Raw genomic sequence first — 18,247 nt, forward strand, 5'->3', positions numbered from 1 at the left:
GCCGACGTTTCGACAGAGTTGCATATCTGTCGGTGACATGCTGAACGCGTAATATATCAATTAACGTAAAAATATTATAAAATTGTGACGCCGTCAAGCCGAGCCGGAAATTACCATTTATAAAGTGAATTCTTCTTATCCGATCTCTTGTTCGTGCTAAACTGTGGAACAGTAAAAAAAGTAGCTTATTAGTAGAATTATTTCATTCCAAGAAAATTAAATTTTAGTATTAAATCCATCAATATTTAGGAAGATAATCCACAAATAAGTCAATAATATTTTGTTTTATGTCATACGTAATATTCAGAACCTCGCCTTCGCCCTTCCATCTACTCCAATCATTCGTTAACCAAATTTGCCTCAAGATTGTCAAGTGGCCATGTCATAGATTGGGCCATTAAATTCTTTTCTTTTTTTTGTGCAAAATTCTCTGCTTGCATCCAGGCACTTGTTGGTAGGATATCACTGATGTAATAGTGTAGTATTGAAAACAAAGCGAGTCACCTTCAATTATATTTATACCCTTTAAATCAGTGTATTGATTATTCTCGTATAATCCGTATCAATGATTAAATCATTCAAATCAATCTAACACACACAGCATTTAACGACCACATGAGCTTCTGAAAATTAACCGTCGCGGATAGAATAATTAAAGGCTATAACTTTCATATATCTATGCCCGCATCATGTGAAACCACAGAAGAGATTTAATGAAAATAAGCTGTAATATTTCGGATGTGTATACGTATAAATTTGCTAGGTTAACATTAACGAAGGAAGGTAAATTGCGGCCCGTAGTGGTTTAGGTTCATAATATTAAAAAATAATCACATATCAATTGTTTTGAACAACATGATAATATTTATTTTAAAATAAAAGATTATTCATTTGATTTGTACTCGATTTTCGGAACTCGCATTTGGCATTCAAAACGGGAATGTTTCCTTTCTATGAAATAGATCGTAATTGGTACCTCTGATGATTCTTAATAGCGATAAAATTATTATTTTACTTGTGAATCTTTAGTATAAAATCTATAAACATAACATATTCGCATGATATAAAAAAAATTCTTTAGTCACTTATTGATATAAGGTTATCGATTTGAATAATTCAATAGAATAGGTGAGAAAGGTGATTTCATAAAATAAATGGGAGGACTTTTAAAATTGTCATGTCATATCTTGTCATTCACCTACGTAACATTATGACTCGGATTGTGAATATTTTTCTTGAGGTGTCTTATAACATTTGCCATTTGATTTTGGAGTGAAGATCCAAGTTTATCTTGGAATTTGGCTCTTCGATGATATACTAATTATACGTGATGAGTATAATGTTTTTTTAAAAAATGTTCAAATCACAAGCTAGCATTTGTGATGAATCCTACAATCACGTCAACAATTCCCCGTTTGTAGTTATAGTTGGCAAATAGTTCACACCTAACCATTGTGCAGTTTAAATAGTTTTGTCAAATAACCAAATTAGGCTATGTTTAGTTACCTGAGTCGTAAGTATTGTTAGTTGTTGACTCAGCGCAGTAAAGGATGGTGTTATTTCGATTGACTTTTCGAACTAAATTATAAGTGTTTATAAAGGAAAATTCGTGTATAATTATTTCTCTTACATGACGAATGCATAAAGTTGTTTCTTTAAAAAAAATAGTCATCTCCACTTATTTTACGGATATGTACAGAGTTTATAATTTCAACATATTAATTGCCGAATGCATGCATGAAAACTCGATTTCGTAGATGGTCGGAATATATGTCGCACAACTGAATATCTATAAATGTTGTTAGCATGCCCAGCCAAATCAATGTTACATCGATATTACAACCATTTCGAGTCTTTTGACCGGAACATTTATTTGTATAAACACATGTTTTTTTTTTTTAATTCAAACCGTTATTAAGATTTTAACGTCTAAAAATTGGGATTTTTATCATTAACTGACTGACACATACCTAGGTCAAAAACCTAATATACTTCCAAGTGACCTCGAAAGTTGAAATTTGCCGTGCATCTGGGTAATAATGTGTACAATGGAAAAATACGGAAAAGAGTGATTTTTTATAATTTGAAATACATTCTTAGCCATCGATTTTGATTAACAAGGAGTTGTCCGTAATTACCGTAGCGCCAAAAACTTTTTCATTCGCAAGAGAGAAGGTTCCAAGATGAAAAGTTGCTTTTATCGTTGCGTTTACGTTATATATAATAGAAGTTATAATTTATAAAACTTAGACAACCGATAAAAAGATAGATAGTAACTTATTATTATATATAGCTTATATTGCTATATATATTATATATAGCAATATAAGGTAACTATCAATAAATCTTGGTTCAATTTATTTAATTTAATATGTCTAAATAATTCGATGGTTAAAATTTCAGAAGTTATACATTTTTTTAAACTGCTGTGGATTTAAATTATTTAATTTAGAGATGGACTACCTTATAAATGTTTATATATTCGGGCTGCCCTACCGTACTTCGCTTGGTAGAAATAGCAATTTTATTCACTTCCCGATCGCAGGACTGCGTACCGGCTCCGTAAATTATTCAGGGACTCAAATACACACAAAAAAATTGTACAATCGTTTTAAAGGACTTCAATTACATACACGTGTGAAGAAGATTTATATGTAAAAATATTATATAAATTCGGACCAAATTTATTGTTTATAAAACGGTATAATGGTTATTTTTGCGTCCGGTATAACTTTCCATCTATTTCGTTGGTAACATCCGATCATGTCGGAGTTGTATGTATGTATTAATTTTCAATCTCTATCTCAATCCTCCAAACGTGTGCAGGTCAAACCTGAACGTTACAACTGGACTAATCTTAGATTATTTTTACTTTTTATGCTTTCAAAAATACATTTCGTTTGAAATAATAAAAATACAATATTCTAGGAACGCCATCATGTAAATACACCTATCCATTAGGATTATCGATATCACGTCGATATCACTGAATTTTTTTCTACTACCCCAACAGATGTGTGTAAAATTATTTATGTTCTGCGAAATATAGCCGAATTCGTTGCATTCGCGTTAAACAAATAGCATATTTGAATAGCAAAGTTTAATCATCTATACTAAAATGATAAAAGCGAAAATAATTCGATCTATCTGTCTGTTGCTCTTTCACGTCCAAACCACTGGAGTATTTTTACCCCTAAAACACGAGCAAAGCCGCGGGTGGCAACTAGTTTAATTTGTTTTGTAAAATAATAAGATTCTTCTAAATAACAAATGGCAACAGAAGAACGTCTTTCCTTAAAACCTTACCAAGAAACCTCTTTAAATATTTCATTTGATTTAAATAATATAAGTTAATGAAAACTCGTAATGAACGTCACGAACGATATTCTGAAAAAAAAGAACGTATCCGTCGCATACAGATAGTAAAGGACTCAAACAAGGCTCTGCCTTTCGTTTAGCATCATTCGTAGAACAGCTATAACGAATGATTGAATTTTCAAGTGGCGGAATTAATAAAATGCACTCGGTGCTTTTTAATATTTTCCATGTAAATTAATTTGTTTTCGTCAAAAGGGCCCGTTAACCATAGTATGAAACTGCACCATTTCGCAATGCTTTTATTTCGTTCATTATATACGATAAGTGGTTTCAACTGATTCAATTTACGTGAAAATTGCGGTGTTATATTATTCGAACTCATAAAATATATCTTACTTACTTATTATATCTATAGATGAAGTATTAATTGAGGTATCGCGAAGCAATTTAATTTTTAATTAAAACAAGGTATTCATTGAGAAAGAATAAAAATAAAATAAGTGTTATATTAGATTTTTATGTAAAATAAATAGTAGTATTATTAATTTATGGTAATAAATATTATTAATTTACTGTCGTAATTGGAACGGTGCAGGTGGTCAGTGGGAATCCTATAGAGGGAGGAATCATGTTAGCATACAAATGCAAATTATGTCCTGATGCGCAGAAATTAATTTTGCTTCAGATGTGATATTGCAGATTATGCTAACTTTTATCAGATTATATTTAACAATGGTAACACTTGACGATTTATAAATACTTGTAAAATTTAATTTCAATAAAAATTGATCTGATTTATATTATAGCTTATTAAAATCGAAGAAGGTATTAATATAAACAAACCTTATTGTTAGATTTACGTATTCCATACGATTTTCAAGCATAGCCGTATTGTGATAACTATCAGTTCTTGTTTATTTATTTTTTTTTATTTATCGCTTTCCACTTAACTACTTATTCACTTTAATTTTATTTCGACATTTCTAATAACAGCGTCTTCGAAATTCAAAACGAAACTTTATGGAAAATCCGTAGTGAATATCATAGATTATTATTCAAATGCTTGACCAATACGTCGCGTCAATACGATGTCTAACGTTGCTTGTGTGTGTTTTGTCCTCTTGTGGTTGCAATAGAGCTGTATATATATATATATAATATAGCTAATATTCTCTCACAGCGTATATATTAAATATTGAACTATCTCTAGTCAAATAAATGTTCGTTCCGTGAAGTTATGTAGCCTATGTCAATGTAATAATGTCAAGTGATTATAATATAATAATAAAAGATTATGTATAATCCGATGTCATAGGAGACTCCTATGATTAATTACAGTTGGCATGGGAACAACTAAAGCAAGTTCTTTCTTTTCTCAGGATAACGAGTAGCTTGTATGTATATTCATGTACTGTTATTGGAACGAAGTTCCTTTACGCGGCTTACAGAGGAATGAACTGACAGAAATCGTCACATAAGGAAAAAGCGTCGTGCCCCCTTCAGGCGATTTCTCCCTCTTTCCCTATCTCTCTGTCTCTTTCTATTCAATGCTGCTTAATATCATATTATTCACACTTATTTCTTTATTGTTTTAATTCATTTTTAAGAAAAAAAATAGTTCTTGACATTTATTTATTCTCAATAGCTGTTAATAAATTTAATAAATAAATAAATCATAATATATAAAGCACCAACCGACACAACCGAGTGTACCACGACTCATCTCTTTTTGTAATGCTATTCTATGTAAGATCATAACTTATATTTGCTACGTCCCCTACAAGCGGTACGTCAACATGTATTTATCCGGTTCGTGGGCATGGGCAATGGACATGCCCTTTCCCAAGAGAGGATGTTTTTGTCCAGTTGGATATTTATTAGTTTGTACTTATGTGCTATTTAAGGGCTGGTTATAAAACTGTTTATCCATTATCAATCTTCACGCAAAACGCAGTGAAATTTTCTCAATGGCTTCATAATTTAGGATAAAATAAAAATCAATAACGAAATGCAGCTTAACACGATACATAGTGGTTCCGTTCCTATTTGATAGCATTTATACAAATATACAAATAAGCTACGCTGCGCCACTATGCGACATCAATTTCAATCCATCAATACTGAATTCTTCGCCTGCACTCCGTAAACAGCCAAATACATATAACATTATATACATTACCTACAATATTTTTTTTCATATATCTTCACAATATAAAATAGTACAAAGGTAAGTTTCGTTTATTGTTTACATGGAAAACAATCTGTGACAATTAAAAAAATACAGAATTCAATGAAATGAAAATAGTATTCTTGAATTTTTGATTATGGTCCATTCGAATAAAAATATGTAGACAGATAAAAAAAATGAATCAATCAAAATAGGATGATACGCGTAAGAGGGAAAATATTTCGACATTTATTTGATTAATAAAAAAAAATACATTGTTGCGTAGTTGACTTTCTCCATTGTGAACCTGAAAATCAATGAGGACGATATCATTATTCTGGGTAAGTTTCCACTCGTCGCATATACTGCTTCCAAGCAGAAATACTTTGTATTGTGGGTTTGAAGGGTGAGTACACCGAGCGCGTAACGCCTTACAATCAAAATATAAATAACATAATTACCAAGGTTTGTAATAATCTTATATGCCCTTCTTCAACATATTCAACTTCAACAATTGTTATTTATCGTTTTCTGTGCGTAGATATGAGCTTTAGTGTTTGTGTGTATCGCTTGCATATCTCAAATAGGGATAACTCAAAAGATTTCATGTAAATGGCGACATCTGTTGAACCCGATTTTATCAAAATAGGTCTGGAAACTCGAATTAATGTTTTCCTTGCAATTGAAATTATACTAACAATATGAAGCTTTAATTTTATGAAACATAATAAATAAGCAATTAATGTTTTAAATATTTAAGGTTCAATATCCTAAAACCGAATAAGATTAAACTTAAACGATAGTTGACAGAAACACATGGTGAACGATCGTAGAAATTAATATTTTAACTAAGTAGTTTATAGTTTCCTACTTAATAAATAATGTTGATAAATATTTTATGTTTTGTAGAATTCATACTAATATTATAAAAGTGAAGAGTTTGTCTGTTTGCTTGCTTGAGTAATCTCAGCAACTACTGATTCGATCTGAAAAAATATTTTCCTATTAGTTAAATAGCCCGTTTATCGAGGAAGGCGTTAGACATTACGTTATAACTAATAGGAGCGGATTATCAATGAAAAATGTTGCAAAGACGTGGGAAAATTATTCCTTTGAGGTTTCGCAAAAATCATGTAAAACAGAATTATTTCCCTTTAAAATTCCAAAAAAAGTTAGCGATAAAATATGAGTCTTTTAAGATTGACTCACTATAACCTTTTTTATGGTATCAAATTCGTTCTAAAATAATGTAGGTATTATTTATTTCCTTATCAAAATAAATACAATATTCCTATAATTGCCATTAACATCATTTGATTTCAATAAATGCCTTAAGAGATCCCATACTTTTAGATACTCCGCACTAAAAAAATATCAAATACTTTACAACTAAATTATTGTATAATTATATGTATATGGAGATTATTAGTCGCAGTACTGACGTTCTGATAATAGCGTGATGTACCTGTAACAGCTCCTTAATAAACTTAAACTTTATAAATATCTTTAACTTCTACGCGAAAGAAGTCGTGGGTAGAAGATAAGATAATAATAGAAAAAAAAAACAAAAGTGCGTTGGAGTTTTTATGGCGATACTTAATAGGGCATTAAGGCTATTTTCCTGTATTTTAAAATAGTGTATCTTTAGGATTTTTTTTAATAATTCGTATCATTCGTGCGAGTAACGCACGTAATATGTAATATAAACAGAAACCCTTAAACAATTTGCTAAAGATATATATATATAAGATCATGAGAAATAACATGGTACAGTGTTTAGATTTCATGAACCGAAGCTTGCGGGTCCAAATCCGAGCAAACACCGATAAATTTTCATACACTTAATTTATGCAATGCTTCTCAAGATTGGCGCTGAAAGAAAAATTGTCTCCGGTAAAACTTTACTACATATTTATCCAACACCCCGCATCGAAATGTAGCGATGCTCCATATTATAAAATAAAGTCTTCCTGCCGCGTCTGGACTCGATAAAATCAAAAACTACCAACTTTTTAACGGTTTTCACTAATGGGCGCATATATTACCCAAATCATAAAATATAATTCACGACAAACACACATAATAATAATAAGTACATTATTAATATTTATTCATTTGTATTTTGAGATACAAACTAAATCTCACCCCGTAGTTTTGCTCCGACTGGTTACGGGACGGCTCATTCACTTTTCGTCCAAATTCGTGCAATAGCTATTTTTACTTTTCCTATCCTGGCTTTGCACGGGTAGAATAAGGGTACAGATCAAACTTTTATAATAAAAGACATACAAAGTAAGTTTCTTACAAGTTCAGGCCAGGAATCCTTGCAAGCGTACACAGAACAACTCACTAGTTTCAAGTTTCATCACAATCGGATCAATGGTTAAGCAACGCATTGAGGTTAAAATAATTTTTCTTTTATATACATTATTTCAGTTCCTGGAAAAAAAACAACAAAAATAAACAGTGAAACGGAAGAGAATTATCATAAATTTGCACTAATTATAAACATTCTATATTTTGCCTAATCACATGTTTTTAAAAAACAAATGAATTGTCATTTAATTAAAACATTATTTCGTCCTAAAATACGCAAGACAAGAGAAATGTTCTCGGATATATCGGACATACATATGGACGTGAATAAACACAAACATTAGCACGCGTGTCGCGTGACACATACACATATACACATATATACAATCAAACAGGCACAAATACAAATCCACTTATTAACAAAATCATCTTATTCAAAAGTACACTTTGGATCTTAAAATTAATAGATTTGTCACAATAAGACTTACTTATACTAGAAATACGAAGTTAACAAGATATAATATTATCATTGATTGATTATTATTTATACTTCTATCTTTATTTGTCAATGCGTTTTCCATTTCACATAGCCCTGAGAATGGGAGCCGGGAAGGCCTCGCCCTTTCGGACACTCTAGTAAGGAGTACAGAGAGGAGATCACCTATACCTGGGTGTAGGAGGTAAAGAGAGCTCCGCGAAGAGGCACAGCACAAGAGAACCCATGGATGCTTTAGATCGACACGATTCCGTAGCCTCTACGATCCGTATCGAAGACAGATATTGCAATAATTTTAATGGGTAAGAATACCCATTATGGGGACTGTTAATCTTTTTCAGGATTTCCACTGCGTGGAAAAATGTAGTCCCATAACCCAAAAGAGTATTTTTGTTACTATATATTGTATAATTATTGTTTTGGGAAAATTTATGCAAGAGATTAAATTATTTTTTCAAATCATTTGGGCTTTAAACAAGATGAATATTAATTGTTGTAAACATAACAAATTGTAACGTCCTTCCACAAACGAAACATAAACATTGCGTATCCTATGCTAATTTCTACTAACACATTACAATTTACATACAAAATAATACATTTTTAGTTTCGAGACTATCACAATATTGAATATTAAGATTTATCCTTGAATTTTCATTGTTATGCTGCTAAATATAGATGGTTTTTGTTTGCGACGGTCATTAGTGAAACCAGAGTTAGGTTTATCTACGTGGCTCAGGCAGGAAAACCTATTGTGACCTGATTCTGCACCTCTTCATAAAATAGAGGTATGGGATTGTTTGCTTTACATATGACATGCTATTGACTGGAGTTTGAGATGCGTATTTAATATTGAAAGTTTTAAAGACACACTCATGTACAATCACAAATTAATAGAATCCATGTTAATATAGCAATAATGCACTCTTTGCTGAATGGTTAAATTATTATTTTAGCTTAAGAAAAAATAACAGCAAAAAAAACACATTAATTATCTAAAGATAAAGACAAAGACAACAATAAAAGTACAAACTAAACAGGAATAATACAATAATTATATTTAAAATCAGATCAAACTTCTTCAGATTTTTTTACAAAGTTGTGACTGTCTAGCCGATCTATTATAATTTATATACTTCCTTCGAGGTCCTTAGAGCAATTGTGTATTATTAAAACTGCTCCTTCGCGTTTGATGTCAACGTAACGAGGTTTTCATTGTGGAATCGTGAGATCGATAGCACCATTTCTCTAAAAATGCAAGTTAAAAGAAACTAATGCCAAACGTACGTAGATCTAAATACTCCCACAGAAATCTCTCTAAAACGACAAAACTGAATGTTGAGCACTTGTTAACCCAAACAAAGATTGTTTATAAGTGCAATTAAATTGTTGTAATTTATTTTTATTTTATATTAAATATAATGCTAATTCGGACTTATAATTTCACATATATTAAAGTAATTAAATACAGTAAATATTTTTAGACTCAAGCTAATGCAATATATTATTATTATTATAATGCAATAAATTAATATATTCAATTTTTTTATGCAATTCAAGTCATATTGTTTATCGCGCACATTTCTAGGTCTAGCTCAATTATATAATTTCAAATAGATAGTCTGTAAATTTGTCTAAGTTATATGTTTATCGCTTTAATTAATCAAATAGTTTTTATACTATTAACTTCTAATATACATAAATGCCTACAAATTACCACTGTGCAAATCAGTCTTCCGTATAAATATTTCTACTCAAATGAATACTTAGATCCGTTTACCACTAGAGCCATGTTTTTTAAAGAAACTGCATTAAAAAAAGGAATTGAATTTTCTCATAATGCCTACACAAAATAGCAGTTTTTTTTTTAGTGTCACGTAAAATCGTATCATAGTTTAAAACTGGCTGACCCTGCGGCTTTATCCGCGCGATTTTTTTAGAACTTTACCTATCGCACACAAACCATTTTATTATTTATTTTACACCTTGAGGGGTCGATTAAAATAAGTCGTAGCCTATGTCCTTCCTAGGGAATCAAACTATCTCTACTCCAAATTTCCTCGGTTCAGTGGTTTCTGAGGGAAGTGGAAGCAAAAGACTAGGAATGCAGACCCCACCATCAGATGGGCATAATAAATGCACAGGAGAAAGAGAAAGAGTAAACACATTATGAGTATAGATAGTATACATAATTATGTTCACCCAAAGGCTTTATACAATTTATTTACTCATCGCAAGCTCACAGAACTACAAAATTGAAATTTACGAGGAACGAGTCTTATGTTACATTCACTAAGAACGTATTTTGTGTCAATCAACTCCCGAGGGGTTGATTGAGGGGAGGGAAAGACGACCCCTCAGTGAATTGTGTGGGTGCCATTCTCTCTCAAACTTAAAATCAATGCTTTAAAATTGTAACATTGTAAGTATGATATTAAAATCATGGAAAGAATTATTATGTTTATAAGAATTATAATTAAATGTTATTTGGTATCGAATAAAGCTTATAGTCCAATTTTATTAACACTGAATCGTATTGATTTGAAAATTGGGACTGATCTATACGATCGAACTACGTATACTAATACAAAAGAAACATAAAAAGATATAAGTACAAGTAAAGATATAAGTATTCCAAGAACATGAGAATCGACATCAAATGAATCGCATTTTTACATTCTACTCGTAGACGCTGAGTATGATAACGTTAAGTGATGATATTATTAAAAACTTACCATATAAGTGATTGACTATTAATAATATCACACAGTTAACTTTTTTGAAAAAGCATTATTTTTTCAATTAACGTTTTTATTGTGGTACTTCTATTAGGACGGCTTTCGGGCGATGCCAACTTTCAACGGCCAAAAATCTTATTATAAAGCCGAATTCATTTAACGCAAGAATTCAGCAAAAATTTGAAAATATTTATTCATTGGAAATCCAAATTTATAAGACAAGGCCCTCATTGGGCGTCCGACTAATCGGCGGAGAACTGCCTTATCATCAAAGGAATCTCTACGGATAGGCAAAGCGATAATACAGTGCTGCTTGTCATTAGATTCACACAATCGTAGTAATGCATTTCAAGCTTCGATAACACAATATTGACATGACTTTTACTAAACACTAATAATTAAATAATACGCCATAACCAAATGTTTAGAGTGTAGTGTGAAATAGGAATCTGTGTTCATAGCTATAATCACAATAAACTTATATAAAATGTTGTTGTTATAAACCATTAATATTATATGTGGGTATGAATTATTTAGTTACTTTATCTTGCTCAGTGTACTGCAAAAAATCGAACTGTTCGTTTCATTTAATTTCTTCATCCTTACGTTTTAAGAAGTTTGGTTGGAGTCAAGACTTAGTGCTGCAAATTGTATTCCTCTATTTTCTGTTTACACGTCTGATTTAGTGTATATAATATCTCTCAACGTCGTATTTATTGGTTTATATATTACTCAAACAAGTACGTAACCTAATTTTTAAAAAAAAATCGTCAATAATTAATTTTATTATTCATATTAATAAAAAAATTTTGTTGTGTAATTTAATGTCATTCATTTACGTGAAAAAGTGTTCACGTAAAAATAGTCCAATGATGAAGCGGAGAATAGAGACAAATCATTTTCTAAGTTACCTTTCAATAATATTATTTTGATTTAATGCTATCCTATCATATACGTACCCTTATATATATTATTAAATAATATTCTATTGTAATAACGTATTAATGACAAGTTCTATCTCACTACATTATTTGTTTTATTTATTAAACATCTAGTTTTATGCCTTAAAAAATAATTCGTTGTAAATACTACTTAAGCAAAAGAAGTGCATTCCGGCATCAATTGCCGAGAGACACTGAGAGACAATAAACCGAATTGCAGATTATGAAAAAAGTATTCATCTCGAGTGATCGATAAGTTGAATTATGTTTTAATATTCTTTGTCTTCAGTCTAAGCTGGAAACGAAATCGAGCCCAATAATTTTAATATTACTGTGTACAGTTTTAAAAACTATCTAACTTAACTTGGTTGCGTTTTGTCAAATACTAGCGACCCATCCCGGCTTCGCACGGGTGCAATGCTAATACTAAATATACTACAGAATGTCTTACAACGTTCACAGTTTTTTAGTCATTAGACAATACAAACTGCTATGTTTTGTACCCTGCATTTTAAATCTGTAATATCTTCGAAATTATTAATTTAAATTACATGCCATATTGATGTATATTAAATGCACAATGTATTTAAGGTACTTAATTGGATAAGGATTAATGGTGTATTGCTTAAAATAGCTTCGAAAAGAAAATATTTTTTTTCATAAAAAGTAAAAGATAAAAATGCTTGTTCTGTGCGATCTAAGAGATATACATATACCAGCGCGGACTTTTTTGATAACCTCTTTAAGGTATACAATACTGTAGTATGTACATTATTTTGTTTTATACAACAATACCGTATATATTTTAAATACATCAACAGTCGCTAAATTTATAATAATACTTTTAAAACTCTTCCCTGTTCAAATATAAATCGGATAAAAAATTTTATGTAAGTGAAATAGACAAAAATATCCACATATTTTTAATTTCGCTAACGGAATCAGATTTTAGCGTAAATTGCATAGGACTTCACTGAATTTTCTTCTGTAACGTTATTTACGGTTGAATGTTTTCATATTTTAGTTGACTACAACAGTGTTTTTAATAGAACTTGGAAGGTAGACCAGCAAATGAGCAACCTGATGGTAAATGATCATTACCGTCCATAGACAATAGCACTGTAATAAATTCTAACTTTCCCCGCAACGCTAACCATGAGAACTAAGATGTTAAGACGCTTGGGCCTGTAATTACAATGGCTCACTCAACGTTCTAACCGAAACACACAATTACAGACACATGTATATTATATACGAGTAGGTAAAGGTTTTTATAATTGAACTAGAACTAAATTAATTAGTTTTACCTGAAATATTTTTATTTCCGAAAATACTTAATTGCTTTCAGGATTGGTGTTATTAAGAAATAAATTACTGTTGCTGAAATTGATGAGATGGAGAGGGTCAAATATGGTGCAGCGAAAATGAAATAATATTGCTTGTTAAACAGAGTTGACCTGAATCGGTATACGCGGCTCGGTGCTATTTTAATTAGGTTATTATATGTGCTTTAGCCTGATACTAGTTCAACGTTCGACGATAAGAGAAGTCAGGACTTAATCTCATCATAAATCGAACGTTGCATTGAACATTGTTATTATTACATATATGATGAAATTTCGTTAAAATACGTACGTGAAATTTTGGGTCTAAGCCGAAATTTCAATCTAATTCCCCTAATTGACTGGGAGTGCGTGAGTATTATTTGTAGATGTAGGCGCGGTGTATTTGTATGTGTTAAATGATAATATCACACTTGCTCATACATAAATATTAAGATTCATAATAGTTCCGTGACAGTTATCGGTTTGAAAAAAAAAAAAAAAACTTTTCACCCCATATCATGTCCGTTTTCATTGCGTTGTAAAATAATAAATTCATAACACTACTGAGAAGATTTATAAAAATAATAAAGACACTGTATTTTTTAATGATATTTCGTACGACTTTTGGCGTTTTATTTAATTGCGATATTACTAGTAAATATTTTCATAACATAAATGCTCGCTTTCGAATTTCAAATATGTATGATTGAATGTTCTGTTATGTCATTGTTCTATATATTTAATATGAAATCGCTCTTGTATTATGAAATATTCACTTTACCTAAAACCAAATATTTGAATGCATTTGCAATCCTTAACCACGATTTATCTAAAATTCACAGCTGGTTTAGATAATTCGGTACACAGAGTATACCCAATAAACGTCAGGTCATAATTATTGAATTATAAGTTAAATTATTAAATATCAATAATTACTTGTTGCTGCAAATAACGTTTAATGAACCTTGATATATTTTACCGAACTAGTAGTTAAAAGTTTAAAACTATGTAAAGATTATGCGAGGATAAAATCAAATCATATTAAAATTTTCTTAAAGATTCAGACAGACTGTTAATGTCTCGGAGTGCTGGGGAAATGCATTTCTCTGCTAAAGAGAAGGATTTAAAGATTAGTCGATCACATTGCATCACTTCGAGCTAGTTAATATCTATAATTCAAGGAATTTCTTCCGACGCAAGCTGTCTCCTCACTATATTTTCATACACCTCTAATACTGATATTTTTTTACCAAAATATAATCCGCAATCTATATTTAAGCAACGTGTTCTACTACAGCTATATTGATTGCTCTTTCTATAAGAACGAAAATTTTTAACATAACGACTGGTCTTCAAAATGCTGTACAATAAAAGAGCGCGAATATTCAGTAAAAGTGGCACAGGCAAAACTAAGTGTCAGAAACGTTTTATTTCAAAAAGTTCTACTTTATAATTTTATATATTAATAGTGTAAGCCGATTTTTGTCCCAGTGATTATGAGTCGATAGTTGCTCATAAACATGTTATGGTCTCATTTTGAGGAGCTCCATCCATAGATGTGCAGAAGAATAAAGAGGATTCTTTATTGCAATTTACTACATTGATTTGACGAATAATTAATTTTAGAGAGCGGGAATAAGTTACTGGTCGATAACACAGAGGGAGTACGGCTGTATAAGAAAAAAAAAAATTAACAACGTAAACAAAATTAAAGCAAATTTGTATCGACAAACTCCAATTCTAACTGAACTAATGTACTATTAGATATTAAAATTTTAATTTAATAAAGTTTTTATCATTTTGCGTCAAATTTAGATAAGTGACTTGCCGTTTACAATAAAATTAAATCAAAACAAAACCTGTCATAGGTTTCAAAATTTCTAAAAAATATATTGAATAAACGCGAAGTTTCGCGGGAGACACACTAATATTACTTTTATTACACCAAAGACGTCACGATTAGAATTATAGTTACCTAGTTATAACAGATGATAGATAATTATTTATTTATTTATTAAATAAAAAAAAACATGAAAAAAATACATGAGTCGGTTTGACTAGTCGGCTGGTAGGAGTAATACTCCTTAACTACTTATCTACTAATGTAGATAGTAGTCGGTAGGTCGAGCTGAATATACTATCTGAGCCGTACATGAGACATTCCAACATGTCTTTGTTAAAACAATAAATAAAACATAGATCAAATTTTATCTAAATATTTCTCGACAATTTTACTTTTTTATTTTTAATATTAAAGCTTTGATCAGAGATTATAAGTTAATTAAAACGTTCAATAATATTTCCAGTTAACAATCACAGTGTTCACTAATATGAGGGATTTATTATTTTTTAGTGTTATGAATTATTAGTAAAATATAATTGATTAAAATTTTCGAATATGACAAAGAGGTGTGAAAGAGGAGAGGTTATTAAAAAAAAAACCATAAAATTGTATAAATACTTTAACCAGCAATCCACAAAAATTTTCACGAGAGCGATAAAATAAAATGTAAATATATTTATTTACAAATTCTTCGAATGCAACGCCTTTTAAATATACGCGCAAATTTAAAATGTTTACTACCTGCCTGAAATTATGTTTAAACACAAAAATAAAACGACATTCAACTAAGTTTTTATTATTAAGAAGATTTTAATATAAATAACAGATATAATTAATTGTAGTATAATTAATAGTAACAATAAATAAAATTAGAAATTTGAAAAAATCACGAAACCACTGGTTATTTGATTTTTGTTTTAAAAAAAATTAGTTAGTGTCAGTCGGGAATGATTCTAAAGACACTTGATACATCTATCTAAATCTGTTACTGATATTGATATATCTAAATCTGTTCAGGCATTTAAAGTTATGATGGAAGAGGCAAGGACTTGGTGGTAGGACTTTGTGCAAGTCCGTCTGGGTAGGTACCATCCACTCAATATGTATTCTAAAACCAAACAGCAATAAGTATTATTGTGTTCTAGTTTGAAGGGTGGGTAAGTCAGTGTAACTAAAGGCATAATAACTTATCTCCCAAGGTCGATGGCGCATTGGAGGAGCAAGGAATTAAAACGTCTAACGGCGTTTCTATCTATGGTGGTAACCATTTACCATCCTGGCCAATTTGCCCGTGCTCCTACCTATTTCATTAAAAAAAAAACGAATGTACAACACATGAACCTTGAAAACAATAGTCTTCTTTTTTGGGCAATCGTGTAAAAATATCTTATCTTCTCTCAGAATATATTCATTGGCTCCTTTATATGCACGAAAAACGGTTCGTTGTGTATTTAGAGTCTAGACTTACAAGGTGGGTACGAAGAATAATGAATCGTTTCTTGCAATAAGTCGATGTCATCTATTAGCAAACTCTACTTTAATTCTATTTCCAAAAGATTAAGTATACACATAAAATTAATGAACATGAAACTGACCTCCAGTTACTTAAACTCTAACCAAATTAAATAATTTGGCTTTAAGCTGAATGGTCAGTGGTAGCCGGCGACTATATATGCGACCAATGAAAGTTCACATAAAAGTGATACTATTTAATCTGACTTTGATCAGTGTTTCAAAAACATGATCACGATGGGAGGCAGGTTAGAGCATAAAATACCAATTTGCCAACTTGGGTTATGTATTGGGTCTCAAATTAAATTAAAAAAAATATATATTTATTAATTCCAAGCCAAGCTATGATTTGACATATCATTTTGCTAGTATTGCCAGTAAGAATATGTTATATGAATAATTTCTGTTATTATTGTATTAAAATTGTTCTCATTTTGTATCCACTACTTCAAGTTACTTTAATAAAATTAAAGTAATTATAAAATAATGAGTTATAATTTGCGTCATGTCACACTGAACTTCTATACAAGTATAATATTCTGCGGTCTTCGAAACTTTGCTGACACAAGATTATTGAAAACCACGTCGTTCGTAGTAATGAAGCCACAGAAAAATTGTGGGTGATAGGAAGTTTTTTACAGACAAGTGGTTTTATTTTTGACAACAGAATGTAAAAATCACCTATATACAGTTATTTTATTAGTGAGTAGTAATAGTTATTTTTTCATTTGAATACGCTTAAGGTTATGTTCTCAATTAGTCTTGTCTTTATAATATTGAGAAATGATGGAAGCGTCTTAATTTAATGTATCATACGCTGGTATGGGAACGCTTGTAAGCTGGTTAAATGTGAATTAAGCAGTCTTCATTAATTAAGCAAGCGTAATTAAACGATGCTATTTCTAGTGAGTAGTTTGTCGAGCCATATAATAAGCATATTAAATTGCTCTTTTATATAAAGAAAATCAAACATTTTCTTTAACGAAGAGTACTTATGTATTTAATAAATCGAAGTGCTAATTAAGAAAGTATTGGCAATTATCGTCGATGCACTTTTCCCCTTTTTATTAGAAGTTCATTGATGCCTCTCTTTTAGACAACTTGGGAACGAAAATAAATGAACTTTTCAAAGGCGTTTTTTATAGCCTCATCGGATCTGAAATTTTTCCGTTCCTGATATGTATAGGTAACGAACTATAGTAATATAAAATAGTAAACACGTACGTAATACTTTACACTAAATTTAAATTGATTTTTAATTATAAAATATTACTTACCACTGAAACAAGATGAAATTATAAGCAATATTATTCTTTCCATATCTCGGTTATTTGTTCGATGAATATGTTTTAATTACTAGAAATCTAATGGGTGTAGATGTTTCACGTTATGATTGTCCATAGTAGATGGATGAAAATAAAATACGTATAATATAATTACGAGTGTGACAAATATTTGTACCAATAAAATAACTTTAACATCGTTAAAGAGAAAATTCTCGGTATTTTTTCCGGATAAAGCTATATTTTTTAGAAAAGCTTCGATTTCAGCGAAGCAATGGCAAAGGCTTAGTTAGTTTGTATGCTACAAT

The sequence above is a fragment of the Vanessa atalanta genome, chromosome Z (genome assembly GCF_905147765.1).
Source record: "Vanessa atalanta chromosome Z, ilVanAtal1.2, whole genome shotgun sequence".
Lineage (NCBI taxonomy): Eukaryota > Metazoa > Arthropoda > Insecta > Lepidoptera > Nymphalidae > Vanessa > Vanessa atalanta.